The sequence below is a fragment of the Meriones unguiculatus genome, chromosome 7, assembly GCF_030254825.1.
Source record: "Meriones unguiculatus strain TT.TT164.6M chromosome 7, Bangor_MerUng_6.1, whole genome shotgun sequence".
NCBI classification, from domain to species: Eukaryota; Metazoa; Chordata; class Mammalia; order Rodentia; family Muridae; genus Meriones; species Meriones unguiculatus.
The window spans coordinates 119976269-119999491 of NC_083355.1; the positions used below are offsets into that span (position 1 = coordinate 119976269).

At 52.1% G+C, this 23223-nt stretch overlaps 1 protein-coding gene and 1 long non-coding RNA gene across 7 annotated transcripts in view; one reads left to right on the plus strand and one right to left on the minus strand.

Annotated features, from left to right (window-relative positions):
• The window catches only part of Ptprn2 (protein tyrosine phosphatase receptor type N2), a 695760-nt gene that overhangs the window by 559230 nt on the left and 113307 nt on the right, over window positions 1–23223 (plus strand). The window lies entirely within an intron of this gene.
• On the minus strand, window positions 5272–15994 carry LOC132655313 (uncharacterized). 2 transcript variants are annotated; one of them, XR_009593165.1, is made up of 4 exons: window positions 14313–15994; window positions 12709–12851; window positions 11587–11671; window positions 5272–6758 (listed from the first exon to the last, which is right to left on the minus strand). It is a non-coding gene; the product is annotated as an uncharacterized LOC132655313 (long non-coding RNA). The 2 variants fall into 2 exon arrangements; XR_009593166.1 differs by lacking the exon at window positions 5272–6758 and adding an exon at window positions 7366–7986.

A 23223-nucleotide genomic window follows, 5' to 3' on the forward strand; every position in this document is an offset into this window, starting at 1 on the left:
CTAAATAGCTCATTCTCATTCAGGAATCCCAATGCTGTTCGGTTTAAGAATTTGTCTCTCACTGGGTTTTCAGCTGATTTCAAATATCTGCATCCCCCAGTTACTCAGCAGATAGACACAGCCTAGAGTCCAGCTTCCTTCCTAACTGTGAGCCGCCTGTGGAGGCTATAACAAATACCAAAACTCAGAAACTTAAAGCTACAGCGCATTGTGTCATTCTCTGGGAGTGTGGAGTCTAAAATAGAACACAGGAGGAGCCCAGCCCTGCCGAGGACCATGCCTGCCTCTCCCAACTTCTGGAGGTTGGCAACTGTCCTTGGTGTCCCTTGGCTGGAGATAAATTTCTCCCGTCTCTGCCTCATTGTTCCATGAGCCACAGCAGAGACCTCCGTGTTGTCCCAAGCTGTGTCCTCACCTCGGGTCAGAATGTAGAATGGCTTCTCAGAGAAAATACATCTGCAGCAGCCACGGCCACAGGCTAATGTGCAGAAGTCCGGCTTCCACCTGCCTGTTAGGGGATCATGCTCCAACCCTCATCCCTACTCAAGAGTGCTGTCCACTGTGGGAGGAGATGGCAGGAGAGGAGCTGTTCTCACTGTGAGTTCAGCAACGCCCAAGGGCATCACTCGGGTCAGCCCCACCCGCTCGCTCACGCCACCTCAGAGATGGCCCAACACAAGGGCTCTGCGACCAATCTGTACAAATGAGCCTCTGGTGCTCCCAGCCACAGTGAGCCTTCCCTCCTCTGAGTCCCCAGTGAGGTGACCAGGTTCATCATTTAACAGCGCCCGCCTCACAACCAGCTGTGGGGCTCATCCCTGCTGCTCGCTGTCCACCTCACCCAGGAGCGCTCAAACACGAGCGTGTCCTTCCAGCGGCACAGTCACTGTTAGTGCCCTGAACCTAATAAGAACCCAATAAAAGCTTGATGGTCACATGCTAAACTAATTACTTAGCTAATGTGTGTTTTTCCTGGACTACACTCTTGGTCTAGCTGGAGTGTACTTTCAAGAGACCTGTGGGGAAAGACGGCGTGGATGCCACTCCTCAGTGTCTCTGCCCATCCTGAGGCAGGCTTCCTCAGAGCCCAGCCCTCCTCTCTCAGGAGACACTCACCTTCATACAGCCTTTAGTTGCTGTGATGGGCCTTCTCCTCTCTGTGTTGCTGAGGCTCCCACACTCAGACCACACAGCAGAGACAAAGATCGCACACGCTGGAGAGGAAGGGCTGCTGCACCCAAAGCCAGCAAAACTGATGTCCACCTCCAACATGAGAAGAACGAGGGCATCAGAGGTGGCTGGTGTTTGGGATGCATGGAGAGGGCCCTGGCCTCTGCGAGGAGAGGAGAGAGCTGTCCTCCTGGTAGGAGAGGAGCTCCTGCTCCCCCCGGGGAAGTTCCTTACTCTCATCATTAGTGAAGTAGAAGTGATAGGTGGCCCCCAGCACGGGAAGCCTGGCGTGAATATCCTGCCAACCTTGAGTCTCAACTAGGGCATCGCAACTAGCACCTGGGCAAGAAAGAGCTTCATGGCTTTATGGCTATGTGGGCTGCACGAACCATGCCAGATAAATGCTGACATATCTATATGCCTGAAAAAAATATTAAAGGGGCTCAAAATGTGTTCTCTCATGAGGCAGACCTGTCAAAATCAGCCTGGAGTTAGAGGTCTGCTGCAAAGCTAAACAGGGCAGGGGTTGGCTGGAGGCAGAAGCTGGAGGAGACACAGTGAGCATGCTTCTGGGAAGGCCAGAGCGTGGTGGCTGCACAGAGCCTAAAGTTGTGGTGGCAGTTTGGGCTGGGGTCACTGGGACTCTGGGGTCCCAGCTGCTTAGCCGCTAACGCAGACTTGGGGGGGTCTAGAGGGTCGTGCATGTCACAGTGATCAACTGGAGCACCCAGAATGGGAGACCAAAATGGCCAGAATCTGCAGGTTTCTCAGAGCATTGTATGCATCTGGGCACACGTTCAAAGGCCAGGGGAAGAGGCAGGCATTTCCCTGTGCTCCCACTGAAACTACCAGAGAAAACACAGCTGCCCAGCTTTCAGCCTGGCCCGGCTGCCTGCCCCTCCCATGCCCAGGACTGTCTAGCTTGCTGAGGCTTCCTAACTCAGCTCTTGACTGAGGTGACACAGAAACAGAGAAAATGAATTACTTTAAAAATAGCCTGCCCTCCTCTAAGCCACTGTTTGTCAAATTAGCAGATAGTTCAAGAGCTGTAAAATCATTTACCAAGTTCATTCAGATTATTTAGATTTTATCATATTCCCAAACCTCACACTTAGTGCAGATTTATTTATTCTCATGGCCCTCAGCATCCACACGATGGCTTAGGAGAGATTACAAAAGGAATTTATAGCAAGTTAAAAAAAGAGGCATCACCATGGCAAGGCCACCCACAGAAAAATCAAGGACAAAGCATTTTTCTCCTAGAGACGCAATGTGGTTCTCTGGGGAAAACAGCCCAGGGCTGGGTGGCTCATCATCGAGAGGACATGGCCGCTTAGAGGAAGCTGACAAACAACCCGTGTTAACGTCTGGGAGTGACACACTGGCGGAAGCAGTGAGTGCTGCCGGGACCCACGGCCACCGTGGAGCTGAGCTTCTATCCTCTGCTCTTGGAGATTTCGCAGCAGGTGTGCAGAGAGCAAGGCATGAGTGGGCGGCCAGCAATGGCCGTCGCTGCCGAGCTCCAGCCACCCCAGGCCTGTGCCCACCAGCAGGGAGCAGCCAGGGCCAGAGCTGCAGGCTGGATGGGCCCGCTGAGAAGCGGGATGGCTTGAAACCCAGCGGTCCTGCTGTGTGGAAGGACCCCACGCGAGCTGCGTACGGCCCTGTGGAGGCTTCAAGGAACACCTTCTTCCTAGGCAGATAAGGGGCAGGGTGGGGGAGAGTCAACTCCTCTCCCAGGAGCCCAGTGCAAGCCCACCCTAACCAGACAGACAGTCGCCCGACTCTGGTGGGCCCAAGGACCCAGCAGGGCTGCTGCTGGTGACGTCAGGTTGCTGACTCCCCATCCTGGAGCCAGCACTCAGCATGGACCCCTGTCACCCTGTCAGCTGTCTCCTCCCCTTGTGAGGCTCAGGACTATATAAGTGTTGCTTAGAGAGTAAGCAGCCGTTGTTGTGTAGGTGCGTTCATCTCGGAGAGATACAGGGATGCTGCGAATGGTCACTGTCTCCGTAGCAGGGGTTCGGCAGCAGGGGCTCTGGTGTCCCACAGTTTCTCAGGACGAGGCTCAAAGTTTGTGTTTTCCTCTTGGAGTACCCTGTACACTGGCCAGGCCTGCAGGCTCTGCTAGGAAGGCAAGCCCCAAGAGGCACCCTGCTTAAATCACAGTCCCTCCATGTTCTGCAGCGCAGGGCTTTAGGGTTGTGTTGGGGTACGGATCATTGGTGTGGGAGCACTCCAACCCCCTGCCCCGTGGTGCTGGACATCGGCCCTGTTGCTGTTCTGTGGAGCAGCGCTTCCTCAGGAACTCCTGTGGCAGGCTTCTGTGGCAGGCTGTTGCTCAGGCAAGATCTCCCCAAAGTTCGGGCACAGGCCTGCACTGCTGCACCTGGGTAGCACCATCTTGTAGCCACCTTGGTTCAGGCCAATTCACCCAGCCAGATGGCTTCTGCCGGCTATGGGCCAGTGGCTTCCATGGTGATATCAGCCAGGATGCCATGCTCCGGGGTGATGCTGTCACCAGAGCAGACAGTCACAACTTTGTCATCTTTGGATGCCTGAGGAGGATGTCAGACTCTGCAGCGTCTCTGTGTGGACAGACCCCTTACCGTGGCCTCCTCATCTTCTTTCTCTCCTTCCCTCTGGAGGAGGAAAGCCTTTGTCCGGCATCTCATCTTGATGGTCTGTCAGGTGTTCCCGAGAGGACCGCACACACTCGCTGTACCCCCTGTTCTTGTGAGACCCGCTCCCAGGCCTTGCCTACCCCCTCAAGCTTCCTTACACCTCTCCTCCGTGTGAAGGGCAGAAAGACCCTGGAAAGCTTATCTGGAACAGAACAAACCCGCATTTGCTCAGTGAAGGCTACAGGAGACCCCCAAATGCCAACAGTGGTAGGTGGGGTCCCAGGGAAGCGTGTGCATGCTGAGGAGTGGCCAGGCAGCAGCTTCCTATATCTGCTTTGAGTCCATTCGCCCTACAAGGTCTAGGCTTCTTGGGTCTGTAGGATATTGACCTTCTGAGGAATGAACCAGCTGGCACATTTTTCTCAGAGAGCTTATGTATCTCAGTTTCTACACTGCTGCGTTTTCTCTTTATTGAAGTTGCCCTTGAGCCAATCCCCCTGTTCTCATCACCTTGGAAAAGGTCCTGAGTGTACAGACCAAGTTCCTGGGGACTCTGAGGGTCACATGACCATCCCTGTAGGAAGAGGACAAAACACTGTACTGTCATGGCCAGGATGCACAGCCAGCACTCTGGAGCCAATAACTGATCAAAAGATAGCAGTGGAACAGACTGCATGGGAAGAGAGTAAGACGGATGACCTTAGCACCACGCACACCGCCAGCCCCTCGGCAATGACTGCAGGTTGAAAAGGTACCCGTCTTCTGTTTTTGTTTTTCAAAGCGCCACAGTGTGATTCATAGAATTCAGGGTGCCAGGCAAGCCATGCCCACCTAGGTCAATGTTTATTCACCATTATGGGGATGAGCTATAGGGAGGCCTGGTGGCTGCCTGTTGCTGTGGACCTCAAGGTGCAGGGCCCCTCATTTATCCACTTCTCTTTAGAGCAAACCACAGCCAGGCCACATGGGCAGAGAGTCACCGTAGTGGCAATCCGAACATGGGCACTTAGGTGTTATTTCCATCGGTGAGCAGGGCACACTCGGCGTGCGCAGCGTGTGTGCGTGTGCCTGTCGTGGTCAGGGAGAGCTGCTAAGCAGTGCTGGGTTGTGTGGCTGAGAGGCCAGTGCAGATAAATTGCATTTCAGGACTCCCAGCGTAACCAGATCACAGCACTCGTGACAGGGGCACCCCAGAGACTGGAGAGCTGGGAAATGTGTCAGAAATATGACAGCACTTGGTAAATGTTTGCAGGGGATGGAAGGTAGATTCTGGGTACAAGTAAGTGGCCCTGAAACACTAGGACAAGTGGCCTCACAGATGGGGGGATTCCCCCCTTCCTTTGTGTTAGTGTCTCTGAGGGACCAAGGAATGGGCGCACACATCATGGGCGCCACTCAATACTGTGGGTTGTTGGTTTGCTACTTGTCTTACAATATCCAGAGGAAAAGATGGAGAGCTGGAGAGATAACATGTTAGATAAATTCAAAGGGGACTGTTTCCGTTTGATATTGATTGAAGAACTCCCTAATGATGGGGAAGGACAGTGTAAGCTGGTGGCCGATGTGCCACGGGCTCCTCCTCCATGTCACTCTGCTCCACATCGTGTTGAGAACATGAAGGCCAATCGTCACACTTTATTTTTTTATGGTTCTGGGCTAGGAGGAGGAGGAGTAATGGTCAGGTAAGGACAGAAGTTGGCTCATGTTCACGGTGGTGGAAGAAAAGGCTCAGCAGCAGGTGGGAATGGGTCTGAGATGGGTTAAGCTCTGTGCATGTGCCAAGTCCAGCGCATAGACATGCGGGTGTGTGCTTGGCCTAGAAGACCACAAGCACGTGTTGCTGGGTGGTGTGTGAATTCCTGTGTCTTCTGGAGTGGTACCCTCTGTCTGGCAGCCTAACCAATAGGTCCCTAAGTCAGAGTGCACGGGGTCATGAGTGCTCTTCGGCCATGGCCACATGTCTCCAGGCCATGCCTCATGCTACTCTACTCCCTGTGTGCTTTTCCACTACTTCTCCTCCATGTGTTTTCGTGTGTCCCGAGTTTCCTATGACAAGGAAAGGACACAGGCTGTGGATTGGGGTCAGAGCATGACCTTTCTGGGTTTGGCTACCTCTGAAGATCCTCTTTCCCACTGGGTCATATCCTGAGGCCTGCAGGGTTAGGGCTCCAGCATGCCGTCTTAAGGACACACAACTGCACCAAGATTTCTCACCACTGAAAAAGTTTGCAAAAATTATCTGGACATCTGACTTCCTTCATCAAACGAGACTCCAAAGATCTGAACAAGTGCTAGATCTGAACACGTCCTCCTGGAAATATCTAGCTGTTCCACGGTATAAAAATTCCTCTGCCTCCATCTTCATTTTTTATCTTTTGGGCAGTCTCACCATGTAGCTCAGCCTGACCTAGAACTCTCCATCCTTCTGCTTTTAGCCTTCTGTTGAGCCTACCACAGAGTCCCGTGGGGGCCTGTGCCAAAGGCTCCTCAGTAGCTGGGAGGAGGCACTTGTTCCCTCTGTCCCCTTATCTGGGCCAAGCATCTTCTTCCAAATGGCAGAGCTGTGTCATTGGGACCTTTAATGAAGGATGCCACATGTCCCTAAGCTTCTCTGGAATCACACTTTGCCCATGCTTCTCTCTGGTACCCTGTAGTGAGATTTTGTAATTTTGGTTTCTTAAAACACACACACACACACACACACACACACACACACACATGTTATGGAAGTATATTTTCCTTTTCATCCCAGGTGTGGGAATAAAAGGCCACTTCACAGCGGCTGACTATGATTTGCCTCGTGCTCTAGCAGCGCTGTGGTTTTGCCGGCCTCAGAGAGTTTCCGTGAGGGTGTGACGTTTGGAATTCTGGGAACTTCTCGGAGGACATAGAGGTGGTAGTGCCCTGAACGGTGTGGTTGAGGCTGATGTTGCCGATGGTTGGCTGACTGTGTGTCAAGCAGTCCTGTGAAAAGAAATGAGGAGAAGTAAGAGTCCTGACAGCAAAGATCAAACTCGCCCCAAGGAATTCAAGATGCATGATAAGCAGGAAGTAGTTAAGAATCTTTCCCATCTATCCTCCTGTCTAGTGTTAAGGGAGCATTAAGGGCTGAGAAGGTGGAAGAGGAAGAAAGGAGCCCACAGAGTGGTAAAATGCCGGCTACAGCACCCAGTTTGACTGTGTCTCTCTCAAGCACCCACAGTTAGCAATGCCTCTCTGGCGCCACTGTGTGAGCCTTCCTGATTTTGGTACCTACTGTTTGAGCACAGCCCTCTCTGGCATCACGCTTTGCACACATTCTCCAGTTCTTTCCCCCTGAGAGCTGCGTCTGGTAAGCTACAATGCAAACTCACATTGAGGAACCCCTGCATGTCTTAAAGCGAAGTTCTGGCCTGTGGTCCACCATGACCTTGCCAGTCGTCTTTGTTGTTTGCATTGACCTTTCCTTTCCTGGTTTTCATCATCTATCCAGGGAGTCTAGCTTCCCAGAATATTAAGCCTGTGGGTGTGCATCCCGGACAATTAGGGACACTGCTACCCTCCAGGGTTCCGGATTTCCTGAAACGCAGGGCATACATCTAAGAAGCCAGGAACATCTTAGCCCTGAATCCGGGCTAAATCATAAATCATAAACTGTCTGCTGAGCTGGGGTTCTCCTCCAGCCATCAAGGAGCTTGCCAGGACTGGCCACCTGGAGAGGACAGAGGTCCTGGCCTTGTGTCCCTTCATCCCCAGGGTCTCCAAGTAATAGAGTTATATAAAAGGGCACGGAAGATGGTTCTCAATCCCTCTTCAGTGCGAGGTCCTCTTGGTTCCTTGTGGTGAAGAAAGAACGAAAGGATTCTCAAAGGCCAAACTCATGTTGGTAATTTTCTTGGAAATAATTATTTTCATTTTTTTTCAGAGATTTCAGACAGTGTAACCATTAGGACTTTCTGCACAGAACGAGTGTCATTGTGGTGTGTGCCCCCAATCAGAGTCCCTGGTGCCCTCTGACCCAGCACCCCTGCATGGGATGGAAGCTTGAGACCCCGTTTCTGCTGTGCGGTAGCCAAAGAGACCCCATTTCTGCTGTGTGGTAGCCAAATCCTAGCACAAAGCCCCAGGTGGCTTCTTGCTACATCCTGCTGGAAGGGTGTCCGTTCTCAGGCGGCAGTTAATCTCCATCTGAACCTGATGTGGTCGCCAGGCTCTGGAAGGGAGGTAAACAGAAGGACACTTCTAGCTCCTGATGGTGACGTTTATTGAGCCCTGCTCAGGTTGTTAAGTTGTGACTATGACCCACATTATATCCATGTAAAGAATAAGGATATCACACACCTGTGGCCAATGACGTTATGACTTTTAGTTTATGAACCTGTAAGTCCCACAGAAAGAATTATCAATCACGTGGGACTGTCCTAGCCGAAGCTTAAATTTGCAAGAGGGGATTGCTTAAAAAATGTGTGGAGACCTGGAGCCACTTCAGAAGACACATTTCGTGCAGAGATGGCTAATATCCTCTTGGCTCACAGCCTGGGCAGCTTCTCTCTCTCTCTCTCTCTCTCTCTCTCTCTCTCTCTCTCTCTCTCTTTCTCTCTCCATCTACTGCATCCTTAGCAGGCAGTGGTAACAGGAGTGTCTGGGTCTCCACCATACAAACCTATGATGGACCATAAAGGCCATGCCTAGGGTTAGGGAGTGTGTGGGGCAGGGGTGGGGTGGTATGATGCATTTGAAGGATTCTACATCAGAAAGCACTGCACCAGTGGGTGGGGGCGTGATCTAGCGGTGACAGCCTGCAGGGGGAAGCAGGGGGTCAGCAGGAAGAACCACTGGAAGTCAAGAGGACGAGCAGGCAAAGAGCACCAGGGAGCACTGTGGCTTCTGCCTTTCAGAGCAGGCAACCAGGAGCATACAGGGTAAACTCACCCTCTTGGGGCCAAGGAGTGGAAGGCCTGAGGCATGAGAAAGAGAAAGGCCAAGAAAGGCATTTTCCACTAAGTGTGAGTTCAACCCTGGGCTCAGCATGGTGGAGTAAAGGACTGACTCTGCAATATGTTGTTTGCCGTCCATGAGCGTCCCACCCTGCGTGTGCATAAGTGTGAGTCTATACGCACACATCGTGCACACAGACAATGTAATTAAAAATGTAAAAAGGAGAAGGGTCATTTGTGGGGCAGGCGATAGCTCAGGGGATGAGCACTTGCCTAGAATTCATGAAATTCTGGGTTTGATCCTCAGAACCACATAAGCCAGGGCTGGTGGCTCATACCTGTAATTCCAGAACTCAGAGGATCAAAAGTTCAAGGTCTTGTTGAGCTGCATAGTGAGCTTGGGGCCAGCCTGGACTAGAGGAGACTCTATTTCAAAAAACGCCCCCCCCCTTTTTTTTTCTAAAGGCCATTTGTGGGGCTGGAGAGATGGCTCAATGTTAAGAGCTCTTGTTGCTTTTCCAAATGATCCAAATTTGGTTCCTATATGTATATCTGGAATTTTACAACCACCTATAATTCCAGCACTAGGGAGTCTAATGCCATCATCTGACATTCATTTTTACACACACACACACACACACACACACACACACACACACACTAAATACTTTTAAGAACAAAGAGTGAGAAAGAAGGAAGGAAGCAAAGAAAAAAGAAAGAAGGAAAGAAGGAAGGAAAGGAAGGAAGGGAGGGAGGGAGGGAAAGAAAGAAAGAAAGAAAGAAAGAAAGAAAGAAAGAAAGAAAGAAAGAAAGAAAAGAAAAGAAAAGAAAAGAAAAGAAAAGAAAAGAAAAGAAAAAAGAAAAGAAAAAGAAAGAGGAAGAAAAGCTGCAAGGGAAGCAGGCAAAGCCAACAGAACTTCACCACCTGAACTGGGGTTTTGAGGGGAATGTATTGGGCAGAGACACGAGAAACAGGCAGAGAACAAAGCGTTGCTGGGAGCCATGGGCTGAGCGGGTGTAGCAATCCTGCAGTAGTGCCCTGCACAGGACCTGGACTCTCACACTCCATTGTGCAGGGCTCTCATTAGCTGGGAGGGCAGTCTGACACAAGCAGCTTAAGCCCATTCCTAGCTCCAATGGTTGTCCTCTACTGTGCAACAAGCTGCTCCAAATGCAGCAACTTAAAGCCGTGCAGCCAGGATGAGCCAGAGGTCAGGAGCAGACCATGCAGGCTTCCAGCTGCCAGCGTCATCTCAGCGCCCACTGGGCGGGGATTTGCCCCACGCCCATTACACCAGCAGCCTCAGCCCTCAACGCTGCAGACCCAGGTGTGGCTCCATGGGCATTTCACCAGCAGTCTGTGCCTGGCAATGGGTTTACCACAGCTGGGAAGACAGCAAGCGACTTGTCACCTTATCTTGAAAGTGATTTCCACCATGCTGACCAAAGTCCTCTCCTAGAGAGGAGGACTGGCTGCCACGAAGTAACAAGTCGGGGCCAACAGTCAAGTTCAGCCCGACTCCTCTGCCACAGGCTGGTCCGAGTAACACTTCTCTGCTTCCTACAGTGTACTTGTGATCCCTTTTCGCTGTACTTTAATGTACGGTTCCTGTGCAGAGTGCTCGGCTTCCGCAACGCTCCAGGCCAGCCTGAGATACATAGCAAGACCCTGTCTCCAAAGCAAGTGCGCGGCTTCCCACAGGTTCTGTCCCAGCCTTCTCCTGAGACCAGCATGTCTCAAAATGGCAGCAGACTGAGGTCTGTGCGTCATCCCAAGATTCCTAGTCACTCTACCCTCTCGGTCTCCTGGACCACCAGTTGGCGAGGCCAATGTGGGACACCTGTGGGCTTCTATTTGTGTTTGCCGTTGCATTATTCAGCAAAAATCAAAACCATAGATAACTGAGAGTCCAAAACTGTTGAAAGAGTGGGCTGAATGGTTATTTACCTTTCCCAACGAGCCTGCACCGGCGACTGAGTGGGAAGAGCAGCCCTGATCTCTCACCAATACTGGACCAGCCATTCACCTGATAGGGGAGGTCCTCCTCCCCTCCCGTCCAGCCTGTCAGGTCCAGCAAGAATCTTTTTAAGTGGCTTTTTAAAAATAATGGTAAACAAAGATCTTTCTTTAAAGATTTATGTTTTAGATATTCAAAAGCCACTGGAGATGTGAACAGAGAAACGGGTGACTGGACCACACAATTTGGGACAGTGGAAAGTAAAAAATGTTTTTAAAATGTTGGATCAGAATTCTGGAGGCAAATATAAACAGGAAAGTTAGAAAGGACTGAGCACTGTCGAGAAGGCTGTAGCCTGCCACAGATCATGGCAGCCATGTGGGACCATGTCCCCAGCATCGGGAGAGCCAGTGGGACCGTGTCCCCAGCATCGGGAGAGCCGGCGGGACCATGCATTGATGTGAACCACACACCCAGAAGCACCGTAGAGTCCTGGTGTGTCCACAGAGGAGAGCTGATGGACTTTACAAACGATTATTCAATCCACTGTTATGTCAATGAACTACGTGTGAATTTTTGTGGACTTCTGAATGACTGCCACTAAATTTTTCAGTGACAGCTAAGCCTGACACCTTTTCTTATGTGCCAGAGAAGCACCCAGCTCCCCCCACCACCAAAAGCTTATTCTCGTTTGACCTAAATATTTACAAACTTCCCTGCAATACAATGTCAGAAGTGAGCACTCTGTGTCTACAGTGACTCCTTTGTGGACTCCTCCCTGGAAGCCAGCTGGCTGCACTGCGGCTGCTCAGTCACTCAAGGGGCCTCTTTCCGTATGTTAAAACACACACATTCATTTCTCTTAAAGAATGTGAACAGTGCATTGCACAATTATATAATTGTGAAACAAACATTTACCTCAATTGTTGTTTCATGTTTAATTCCAAAGCAATTCAAGGAAGGAGCTGTTTCCAAACAATTATAATGGACCTATGGTCCATACCTGACAAGACAAAACACATGAAAGAGAGCTTAACCATAAGGAGAGAGAGAGACACCCTGGAAATTTTCTACAGAGGTATCTTGTTTTCTTTCATGGGAGCACAATGGTACTACTTATCCATTTTCAAAAAAGTTAGAACCCTACTCCCGTGGAAATGAGTCTTTCTTACAAAGGTTCTGTTAATGTTAGCCCAATTTTGTGAGGAAGAAAACTCTAGTCATGAACATACAATATACACACTATTCTGAATAGCAACCATTAAATATGCATTTATAGCATTATTTGTGAATAATAAATGGCCAGCTCCTCCTAAAGAGGGAGCCAGAAAGTCATTCATCTTAGAGACTGTCTGGAATCTGAGAATACAGCCAGATGAAGCTGTGTTTGTAAATGCCTGCCCACAAGCCATGGCCTCTAGAACACAGGTTTTGGTGGGCAAAGCGAATAACAACAGACGAAGGCCAGCGGCCTGTCACATCCTTTGAATTGTAGTTCAGAGCTTCTGAGAGAAGTCTACAAAGCTGCCACATTTATGCTAACCAACTATCAAGCATAAACTTTTGCTGAAGCGCATTTTTATTTAAATATTTTTATACTTATTTGTTGGGGAGAACGGGTGTGTGGGCCACACTGTGTGTGGAAGTCAGAGGAAACAGGGCAGATGCTTCTCTCCTTCCACCAGTCTCGCCAGCAAACTGCGTTACCCACTGAGCCACCTGGCCAGTCAGTCCTTTTTATTAATTGTGTTAAACCACTGAGGGAGCAGAAGCCCTGTTTCATAGTGCAGTCCCTATTTTTTCCATTTACAAAACTTTAGACCAATGAGAACATGAGCCAGCACTAGGCCTGATAATAAAGGCTGAGCTGTGCTGGCAAATCTTTCCCCTCCCCACAAAAAATAAAGTAAAAGTTAAAAAGTGTCGATTAAAGGATTATTTGTTTTCCCTTAAAATCAAGTAAGACATTTGAATGAATAATCTCAGGGTGTGTCATTTCTTCCCAATTTCAAAATGGAGGCACCGCTCTAAGGACTATACCTGACAATCATCAAAAGGCAAAGTGGCAGGTCCCCAAACGGCAGGAAGAGGAAGCACCTGTTCTCCGGCTCACTGTGATTGCTCTCCGGGTGGCTGGCCCTCGTGGCAGCATGGGCTGATCTTCTGTTCTCCCAAAGATGGGCCTTGGAGAAACAAAAATAAAAACAAAACAAAATGTCACCGACAGGGGTTGCAGTCCGCAGGCTGCGCTGTGCGTTTCTTCCCCTCATGGCAGTGCAAAGTGGTATCTCCCTGGGAAGCTGCCCTAGCCAGACATTCTGCCCCCCAAAAAAACCCAATAATGCATTATCAGAAATAGTCATTCACCTTCATAGATGTGAGAAAAGTGCTACAAAAAGTTTAAGACTCTGGCTTCACTTTTAATTAATAATTTAAATTCATGTTTTCATGAACAGATTCCTAAACCAAAGGCATGTTAAACACTATGTGTGAGCTATAATTATGCATTAGTGTTTGCCTTTTTTAGACAGCTGGTTTGGTTTGCTGACACCGAGCACTTTAAAAGCCATTCTCTACTTTCACCAGGCCGTTTACACTTCCCAAGATAGTGTGTGGCCTTGCCACACGTGTGTCTACCAAAACAGCCTTTCTCTATTTTGCTTAAAACTGTGTTTTCTTTGAGAAGTCCATGTTCTGGCGACTGTAATCTCTTAGCTGAGGGCTCTTCAGGGCTACTCTGGACCCTAAATTGAAAGAGAGATTCTTATTTCAGCAAGTTAGCCTCACACATGAGTGTAAAACGCACTTTAAACAACAGAGAGTTAGTAGAGACCAACAAATCATTAAAACTATTTCTATTGTTTAGGAAATTTCTAAGTTTAGGGAGTGTTTCATATGCTAGAATTTTTATTTGTTCATCAGCCAACTATCCCTAACTTCTATATAAATAATATACCCTTTGGTCATCTATAAAAAATTTAAAGCAATATGTCTCAAACATATTTTGTGTTGTTTAATTTTTTTCTACAAATGTTACTGAAATGACACACAATGAAGTGTATTATGAAATTAGAACTAAACTTTCATGGTTCAGGAAAAATACCACTAACTTTCTTGAGGACTGCTGAATTATCATTGTTGTGAAACTTTTGTAAAGGGCTTCCCCTGCTCTGAAAATAAGAATTTAAAAGGAAAGGGGGAAAAAAGAACCTCGTGGGTCAATTTATCCCAGAAGTCGTCATGTGCAGTACAAACTGTTCCCCTGGTCAGCAAGCGCCTGTCTGTCGGAGCGGAGCTGCTCCGTGTCCTCCGCAGCCACAATGTCAGTCTAGGGCTCTCCACTTCAGGGCCCAGCTATCCGAGGCACCTGCAGCCAGACGCAGGAGAGGAGCTACGGGTCCGCGGTGAAAATACACTTTTCTCGATAGAAACAACCGCAGGGTGACTTTAAGGACATCTCGTCATTGAAAAGGGGACCAAAATGCAACTGCCTGCATCTCTGCACCCCTCCCCCCTCAAAGCAGGGGAAAGGCAGGTCAGCTAGCCGATTCCAATAAAATTTGGACCATGGTTCTCAGACATGGCAGGTGAAGGAGCCCTTTGGGACACTGGGAGACTAAAGTAAAACAAACAACTCTACTCACGGATTTCCAGGTCTTTTGATGCCTGTGGAAAACCAAGCTTCCTGGCTGCCTGGGCAGCGCGCTCGGCTCGGGCCTGCCTCTGCTCTGGGCTCTGGTCTTCTCCAGCTATTCGTCCGAAGTAACCGCGAGGGGTCCCTGCCACTTGGAGCAAAGGGACTGTGCCCCACACCTGCTTGTGGCTCGGGACCATCAAAGGCGAAGAGAGCAAGTGGGGTGGTGCTGAGCAGCATCTTGGAGTGTGCCTCCTTTAGGGTACTCTAGGTGCTTCGCCTCTAGCCGAACCCTGGCTCTGGGCCGGAGCACAAGGCCCGCGAACATCCTGCAGGCTGTGCGAGTTCCTATAAGCAGGACCCGCGCGCCCCGACTCCGCTGCCCCGCCCAGATCTCCTGGGCGTAGTGCAGGTCTCGCCCTGGGCTGCAGGCCCCTGTGTTCCCCCGCTGCGCCCACCCCCATGACCTTAGGACACTGTAACCGCAGTAGGGGAGCCAAAGGAGAGCAGTGGGCAAGCAAAGGGTGAGCGCCCTTGCCCTGGGTACGTGATGCATTCGCTCACCCTAAGGGTACGCAAGGTACCTGGGAGACAGAGCTTCTCGTCATAGAGAAGTCTGTGTCCCCGTCCCAGTATTCTGTCATCTCCAAGTCCAGTGGGGGTGGACAGGAAAGGGGGGTAAAAAGAGGAGAGAGGGAGGATGAGGAGGAGGGAGAGAAGGAGGAGAGGGAGGAGGGGGGAAGGAGGAGGAGGCGCTGCTTACACATAGCCGTTGCTATGGAGAGGCCCGGTTGCCAAAGAGGCTGAGGGCTGAGGGCGGCAGGCAGGTCCCCTCCTCTGGGCCTCGCTCAGACTCCAAGTCCCCTGTTCTTGTACTCCAGAACTCCGGCCTGTGTGTGACTCTTCTCCTTCCGGGTTCTCAGTCCAAGGCTGGACTGAGACTCCCTTTGGGGGCTTATAGAGGCACCAGGCATTCAAGTAGGCTGATCCCTAAGGATGATGGCAGGGTTTGAGAAGAACCGCCCCGCCGCCATCCTAGTCCTTCCCACAGCAAGCCTAAAGCCGATTGGCCTCAGAGCACTGCTGAGTCCTCGGCCTGTGGAGAGGAATGGACGGCTTTTCTCTGGAGAACCCAGTGGAGGGCCTTGGAGAGGGTCACCGCGCAGCAACCAGGTTTAAAGGGGTCAGCTGGTTTAGGGTTAGGGTGACCTGTGGCAAAGGGGCACCCGGAGCCCAAACAGTTAACTCCTTGCCCCTGCTGTATCACAGGAGAAGCCACTATTGGAAAAAGCCAGGTTCCTCCTCTTCGCCACCGCTCAAACTCATCTTCCCATGAAGTCTTGTAACCTACACAGGCCTAAAAGATTGGGGCAGGTTGTACCACCACCCCAGGCCTCGGCAGTTCCCTCCTTCAGCCCCTGTAAATTAAAACTAACTGAACAAAAGAGTAGCAGCCGGAAGTGGTCCTTGAGAAACCGCTTGGGTAGAGGCGGGCACCTGAGAGCACTGGGCATCATTTTGAGAGTCTGGCCCTTGCCTAGCTGCGGGAGCTGCTGCCCTTTGCTTTGGGCAGGGCTGGCTGTTCGCCCCGTGGATGAAAAGGCAAGGCTCTACCAAGCTTTCCCCACCTGAGCTGCAGTGGGGGCTACAGAGTTTGTCCGGGCCAGACAAGGCCCTGGGCCTCCGGGTGTGCGCGGGGTGTGTCCGTGGTGCAAGCCACCGTTGTCTCCAGCTGTCCCAAGTGCAGGGAACAAAGGGAAGGCGGCAGGAGAAGGGATGGGGCGGAGGGGGGCGGAGGGGTTTCCAGAAAAAGAGGAACTAAAGAGCCCTCGCAGACTGTCATCTGCGTATGACAGGCTCCGCTCCCCCACACTTTCCTTCTTCCCCTTGTTCCTGCAGCTGTGGGCCTTGAAGAGCGCATTGTGCGCACAGATGTTGGGTTTGGGCTCTCTGGCTCCTGGCCGCTCCTTGGGGGAGCGGCACACCAGGGTGCCCAACCTGTGGCCTCGCCCCTGGGGCAAACAAGGGGTGGGAAGCAAGAGCCAGGAGTGAGTGGGAGCATGCTGCGCTAGCGAAGAGTCAGCGCTCAGGGAAGGGAAACCTCTTGGCTGGCACAAACCCACTCGGACTCCCGCCTCAGGTCTGCGCTGGGAGTCAAGTAACTGGGTAGGCTCCAGCGACTCTCTCTCTCTCTCTCTCTCTCTCTCTCTCTCTCTCACACACACACACACACACACACACACACACGGTGGGGAGGGTGTCCTTTAGGGAAAGGGAGGGTGTCCTTTAGGGAAAGCACGAGAGCCAAGAGCATAAGGATACTGGAAGAATTGCTGGGATTTCATTGCTGTCTCAGAGCAGCATGTTGGGTGAGCGGCCGCATGGACCAAATAGTGGCAAAGTCTCATTGGTACCTGCTCTCAACAGGCTGCTTCCTGTGAGCATGTGGGTCTTAGAAACTGGGGTCCCTGTACGGTGTGTGTGTGTGTGTGTGTGTGTGTGTGTGTGTGTGTGACCCAGGTAATTAACATGCTTCTGATGGGAAAGGCAAGAAAAGGCTTGGCTTACTGTATTTTTTTTTCCTTTTGGAGAGTTTCTACGCAGCAATGAGCAAAGGGCAGTTTTCTAGCCAAGGCCTCACTCCCTCACCCCAGTGCTACTCCGAACTTGGCCAGAATAAAGTGCAACTCAGGGATGAAAGAAAAGACTGAAAGAAAGAACCGGTGCAGGCCCGGCTCGGCGCCTCACCAATGACTGACAAAGCTTATGTCCATTCATAGTGTGGGGCGGATAAGGGTGTATGGAGAGCCGCGGCCCCTTAGCCAATTGCTGTCAGCAACATGTGGGGGGGGGGGGGGAGACGACGACATCGCTATAGCAACCGGTGGCTGGGCCGCGAGCCGCGCCGCCGCCGGCCGGGTGCGCGCGGGCCCGGATATAAGGCGGGGCGCGGCGGCCGTGCGGGCTGGAGCTGCGCGCGCGGCCGGCCGCCTGCGGGGACCGTCCGGGCTGAACCCTGCACCCGCCCACGCAGCGTCGGGACCCGTCGTGCCTAGCCGGGGGGCCGGGCCGGGGCGGAGCACGCCGGGCCGCCCCAGAGGCCTCCCAGAACTGCCTGCACCCGCCGGCTGCGAGCGGGAGCCGCCGCCGCCGGGACGCGCGGTACCTTTGTCTCCACCCGCCGCCGGAGAAGTTTGTGGTCCGAAGCAGGACGGCCCGGCTCGGCAGTGGTTCCGACACGGGGAAGCGGTTGGCTGCGAGGATGGCGCTGTCGCCTGCGGCCGCGGCCGCTGCACCCCGAAGCCGGTGGGCCGGGCGCACACCCCCACCTCTTCCTGCTCCCCTGGGCACCCAGCGTCCGCCCAGCCGCAGGTAACCAGGGGTGGCCAGCCCTGCCGTGAGCGCCGAGAGGGGCGGTCGGGTGGGCCCTGGCAGAGGAGACAGGAGCGGGGTGGGGCAGGAGGGCTGAAGAGAGGCTCTCCAGGCATCACCACGCACGGTGGCAGCAGGGCGCGGAACAGCCCTCCTCGCGGTGAGGATGTGCTCGAGGGGCATCTCGCCTAATTCAGGGGATAACTGACTTGCCGCCGCCGCAGCACACGTGTCAAAGGCTCGGCCAGGAAAGACCCGCGTTTGGAATTGTCTCCAGATGGGGCGGAGGCAGAGCGCCCATGGTGGCAGGTCTTTCTGAGCGCACGGATTAGAAGGGAGAGTCAGATGCCCTGAGCCTGCACCTCCTGGAGACTTCCCCGGGGGAGAATGGGACTGTGGGCCGTAGGACTTCTCCCCTGGAGGACTCCTCTCGGCTTGTCACAAGGACGGCTCTCTCAGAAATTCAGAAGTTGGAGAAAACGGCCTCAGGGATGCGAGGTGGTGCGGACACAGAGATGGAGCCGGGTATGATGGGGAAAGAGGGAGGATGGATGAAGGACAGGATGAGTAGCGGCATAGAGGAGACCCGTGTGGATCGTTTTCCTCTGACCACATTTTGGAAATCTCTTTGCTCTCCTCTCTGGGGTCCCAGAGTGTGCCTCTATGCCATCCCAGCTGGCAGCCAGTTAAGAGGTCGGAGTGGGCCCGGGGCGGAGCGTTAGCGAAGCAGGTGGGGCGGTCCAGGAGAATGTGGTTACCCCCCCCCCCAACCCAGCCTCTCAAAGAAGCACCTCCGAGCTTCCCCCTCCTCCCACCCAAGGGGAACCTGCGCTTTCTCCCACCCTCTATCCATCAGAGAACCCCCGCCAGGTGGGGCGGTCGCGCGCTCGCCAGAGAAACTTCTGACTCAGAGCTGTCTGAACAAGAGCTGTTTCTTTCCTTTCTGACTGCCGGCTCCCTTCTGAAAACCCGCCTGATATGCGGTTACGGAAGCTGCGCCCCCAGACAGCTGGGTAGTCCCCCAAGTCGACAGCATTGACTTTAAAGCTAGAGTCCCTTTGCGTTTTCGTTGCACCGCGACGCTCCAGGCTGGACCGCTTGAAGGAAGAGGGGCAGCCTCGGGGTCTCCAGGGCCCTGCTCATCCGTCGGTAGCGCTGGCTGAGCGGCGGTCCACCTGTCGAGCGCCGCGCCTCTGCCCGCCAGGGTCCCGTCCCTCTGCGCGCCTCTGCCCCGCTCTTCAGTTGTCCATTGAAGGCGGGAGACCTCGGGCTTCCCTTGGTACCCGGCCCACTTGTCACCCGAGAGCCTTCCCGCCTGGAATAAAGGGCTTAGCGGTCCTCGCTTTCCACCAAGCTGGGACAGACAGATTTTAGGGATCAAGCAGATGTGAGGAAGCGGAGAAAGAAGGTGGAAGCTCTTTGCTCTCCACCCACACAGGAGGCAATGCCCACCCGCCCCTGCCTATCTGCCCAGCTCGGCTCCCGAGAGCACGGCGGCCCCGGGAGGGGATGCTGGTCAGCCGCGGTGGTGCCAGATACTTTGGGTATTCTTGGATGGACACGGGCGTAGTTGGGGACGTTAATCCTTTTCCCCTCGGCTGGCTGGCCGGCGCGCTTTGTGGCCCGGGAGGCTGGGCCGCGGCATTGTCCCAGTTAGGACCCTCTCGGGGTTGTGAATACCCGAGGCTCCCAGGAATCCTCGACCTTTTGTGTCCTGAGCCGTGGTCTGATCTCCACGACCTCGGCAAGGATCTTGGGAATTAGGGGGTGGGGGACAAGGGAACAGGGGTGAGAAAGCGGAGGCCTGTGCGGTCAGCCTCCCGGCGTGGGGGAGGGGACTAAGGACTGCCGCCATGCAGTCAGCTCCCGGGTCTCCAGACCCAGGGCCTGACCAGCCATCCTCCGCCAAGGCCTTCCCGGCCTAGGGGAAGCAGGTGAAGACAAAAAAAGATAACCCAGTCTTGAAGGGAGTTGATTCTCCGCGTTGGGGGGAGGCCGGGACTGGAGCAGACCGGTGGCCAAATGTCCCTCTTCAGTCGCAGGACATTTCCCTAGAAAACTCCTGACCATGAGTTTGTGGGCACGCCAGGCCTCACACAGGCCGAGAGAGCACGCGCGGAGGGTGCCCGGCGGTTTTGATTTCTGATGTGATGGAGAGGCAGCCAGTGGATCTGAAAACGCGAGGGGCACGTCTCCTTTTTGGACTGACCGTGTTGGCCTGTTCTCCACGCTGGCTGCTTCCTCCACCCTGGACGATTTGTGGTTAAAAAGCAATGCTCAGAGTGAGCTCAGAGCGCTGTCTTCCCTCGCTTTCGACATCGGTATCATGAATCTTCCCTAGTCTAAAACAGAGCGTTTTTCTAGAACAACTATTTTAGGAGTGCTTCAAGATAGCAAATAAGTTATTATTTTTTGTGCATTCACTTACGTGTGTGCCTAAAAATTTCAACAAACAGCCTTTTTAAAAATCAGCACCTAACTTATTTTCATTGAAGTTTATGTTTAAAAATAATTATTTCTTGGGAGATTCTTTTGCCCATATAAGCTTTTTTTAAGCCATTTGAGTGGCAGATTTGCAAGTACAATTTCATCCGTAGAGGGGAACAATAGCTTTCAGCTGCACAAAGGCCCTCTCCCACCCTGAATTCAGACCGCAGCGCCTCTTGCTCTGATAATAGCTTCTGAAAAGATTTTGTAATGCAGAGAATTAATACATGATTATTTCCGCCTGACTTCTCTCATTTATTAGAATTCTGTGGCAAATTCCAAATTAAAAATAGTTCAGTTAACAGCTTTAAAAAATACTTTAAAATATTTCAAGACACCCTTCTCCCCTCCCCATTTTAAAGTTTGGTCACTTGTCCAGGCTTGAAAAAATGCTTCACTAAAAACTGTGATCAGTTTTAAAGTGACAGCAGCTACATTTCAATAAATATAGCTTAGTAAATTTAGGAAGAAATTTCCAAATAATTCTCTAAGATGCCCATCTAGCCAAGAACAAATTGTTACAGTAACTCATTAATAGCCTCTGAGACTAATTTCTGTTTCCCACGGGGGAGGTTTTGCAGTCATAATACCATGGGTCCCTAAAAGAGAGGGAGGGACATACTGTTCACCTTATCTTTAGTAAAGTCCTCTGCAGATCAGAATGTGTGCCTGGCGTTGGGGGTGGTGTGTTAATACAGCGGGAGCTGGAGCAAGGCTGCAAATCAGGTTCCTTAGAAATCCAGAGTGAGTGTGTCAGCAACAGAAATGTGGTGCTAATGACGCTGCATGTTTATGCCCATAACTTGTATGTGTGTGTGCAGGCAGATTTTAAACTGCAAGTCAGAGGCTCAGATGCCTGGCTCTTGTGAATTGGCTGTGGTAATTCACAGCCTTGTGGTAATTCACAGCCTTGCGGGAAATCTTTGTCTTGTTGCCATGTCTACCTTTGCTCACCGTAGAGTTCTGCATTGGTGTGGCTTACTTCTCACAGTTGACTCTACGTCTTGAATCCCACTCCCCTCAGCTTACCAAACATTTTAAAAAGTTACAAGGGTGATTGTCAAGGGTGGCTCAGAAGTCTTGTCACTGACAGCACAAGTGCGTTTCAGGCAGCAGTGGGAGGGCTGAGCTCAGCCGGGGCACCAGGCCTGTAGATGATTTCCAAGAGTGGCTCCGTGACCTGGCCCTCCCATGCCATGCTGACCTGGCCTCACAGCCTTTGCAGTACTGCATGGTCTAAGTCTGCGGAGCTGCAGGTGCCCGGGGAGCAGGGCATGCTCACACTCAGTTCTCCCTCACTCGGCCTGCCTCTGAACTGCGCAGCTGGGCCTGGCTGTTTCTGATCACCTCTGCCCACCCTGTTCTGCTGCTGGGAACTTACTTGATAGTGCTGTGCCTTCTGTATGCTAGATGCACAGACTCCCCCCAGCACCTCTAACAACTTGCTTCTGAGAGTGTCTCAGAGCTGCTCCAAACTTTCAGAAAGATCTTCCACTGTGCAGAAGGTGTTCTGAGTTTAAAAGACATCTGACTGTAAATGTCAAGTCATAAATATTTAAACATCATTTTCTTTCAATTTCAAGTCAAGACTGATAAGATGTCTTTAATTAGTCCAGGCTGTCATCCGGGAGGCCCAGGAAAGCCGCCTGTGGTCCACACCAAGCTGCTCCTCCCTGGAAGTCACCAGTGTGACAGGGACCGGGCACACACCAGCTGCACTCGGGTCTGCACAGGGACAAGCTCGCTTTGAAGCTTCCGGTGGGCTCACCTTTTCTCTCGAGGCTCTGAGTTAACAAGTATTTTTAAATTTGTTTTTTAGCTCCACAAAGAGAAAGGTGATAGGAGGTTAGGTTAACTCAGCCACTATCCCTAGAAAAGGAGGTTCAGCTGACATTAAAATAAGGAGTTTTAGGAAATTTTATTTCTTCTAGGATTCTTATGGCCTGACCCAAAGCTGGCAGCTCTTCCCCATCCCATTCCAACCCTCCAGGGCAGGGCATTTGGAGCTATTGTCAGACAGAGAATGGTAGTATTTAAAAATGATGTCACACATGTACAATAAATATGATATAAAAGAGTTTATTGGACAGAGATGGAGAGAGGGAAAAAGAAAGAGAGACAGAGAGGGAGAGAGAGAGAGAGAGAGAGAGAGAGAGAGAGAGAGAGAGAGAGAGAAGGGGAAGTGGGCACCCTGAAGCAAGAGAGCAAGAGAGGGAGGTAAGAGGCAGGGGTCCTTTTATCCCAGGCCCCTATGGGAGACCAATAATGACATCACAGATGCCTAAGCAACCTGGGAGTGGGCTACTACATCAAGATTCATGAACTAACAGAGAACCCCTAAGAGATAATTTTCACATTTGAGATGACATCAGTCAGTTAAAATCCAGACCTCAATATCGACTCAAAGGAGTCCACCTTACCCCTCTATCAGATCTCTCTCCCCTTCAGCCTCCACTCTGCCCATCTTCCAGGGTACTCTCCTATCCATGCCCAGAAGCCCTTAGCTTCAGATCTGGGTCCTCTGCCAGTGGTGGGAGCCCCCTCCCAGGTGGCTAAGGAGGTCTGGGGACAGCAGTATAGCTGGCACTATCCCTGGGCACCAGCCACTCCTCAGGCCCAGAATGGAGGCCTGGGCAAGCTGAGGGCACTCCCGTGCAGGTGGCCTGCTCTCTTCAGTTCTCCTGTGTGGTCCAGGGGAATGGGTTTCTGCTCTCACCTTGACAGTTTGGTTGAGTCTCAGTAAATCCCGGTGCTCTAGAGGAGAGGCAGCCAGGAGGAGCTGAGGCAGCAACTGGTTTAAAGTGGAACCTAGAAGGATGAAACCTGCTGAGCTGCGACACCTCCTCCTCTTTTTCTGTGCCAGGCTGTTCACGGGGTGTGGTTGTCCCACAGTCTGGGGCCAGGTTCACTTCTGGAGCACCGCCTGCCTCTTCCTGTGGCTCCGGAGTGCCCGCTCACCTGGCACTACCGTCAACCTGGCAGCAATTGTGTTCTTCCTCTGGGCCTTTGGCGATGTGGAGCTGTGGAAGCGTAGGTCCGGTGCAGAGCAGAGCGTACTGATG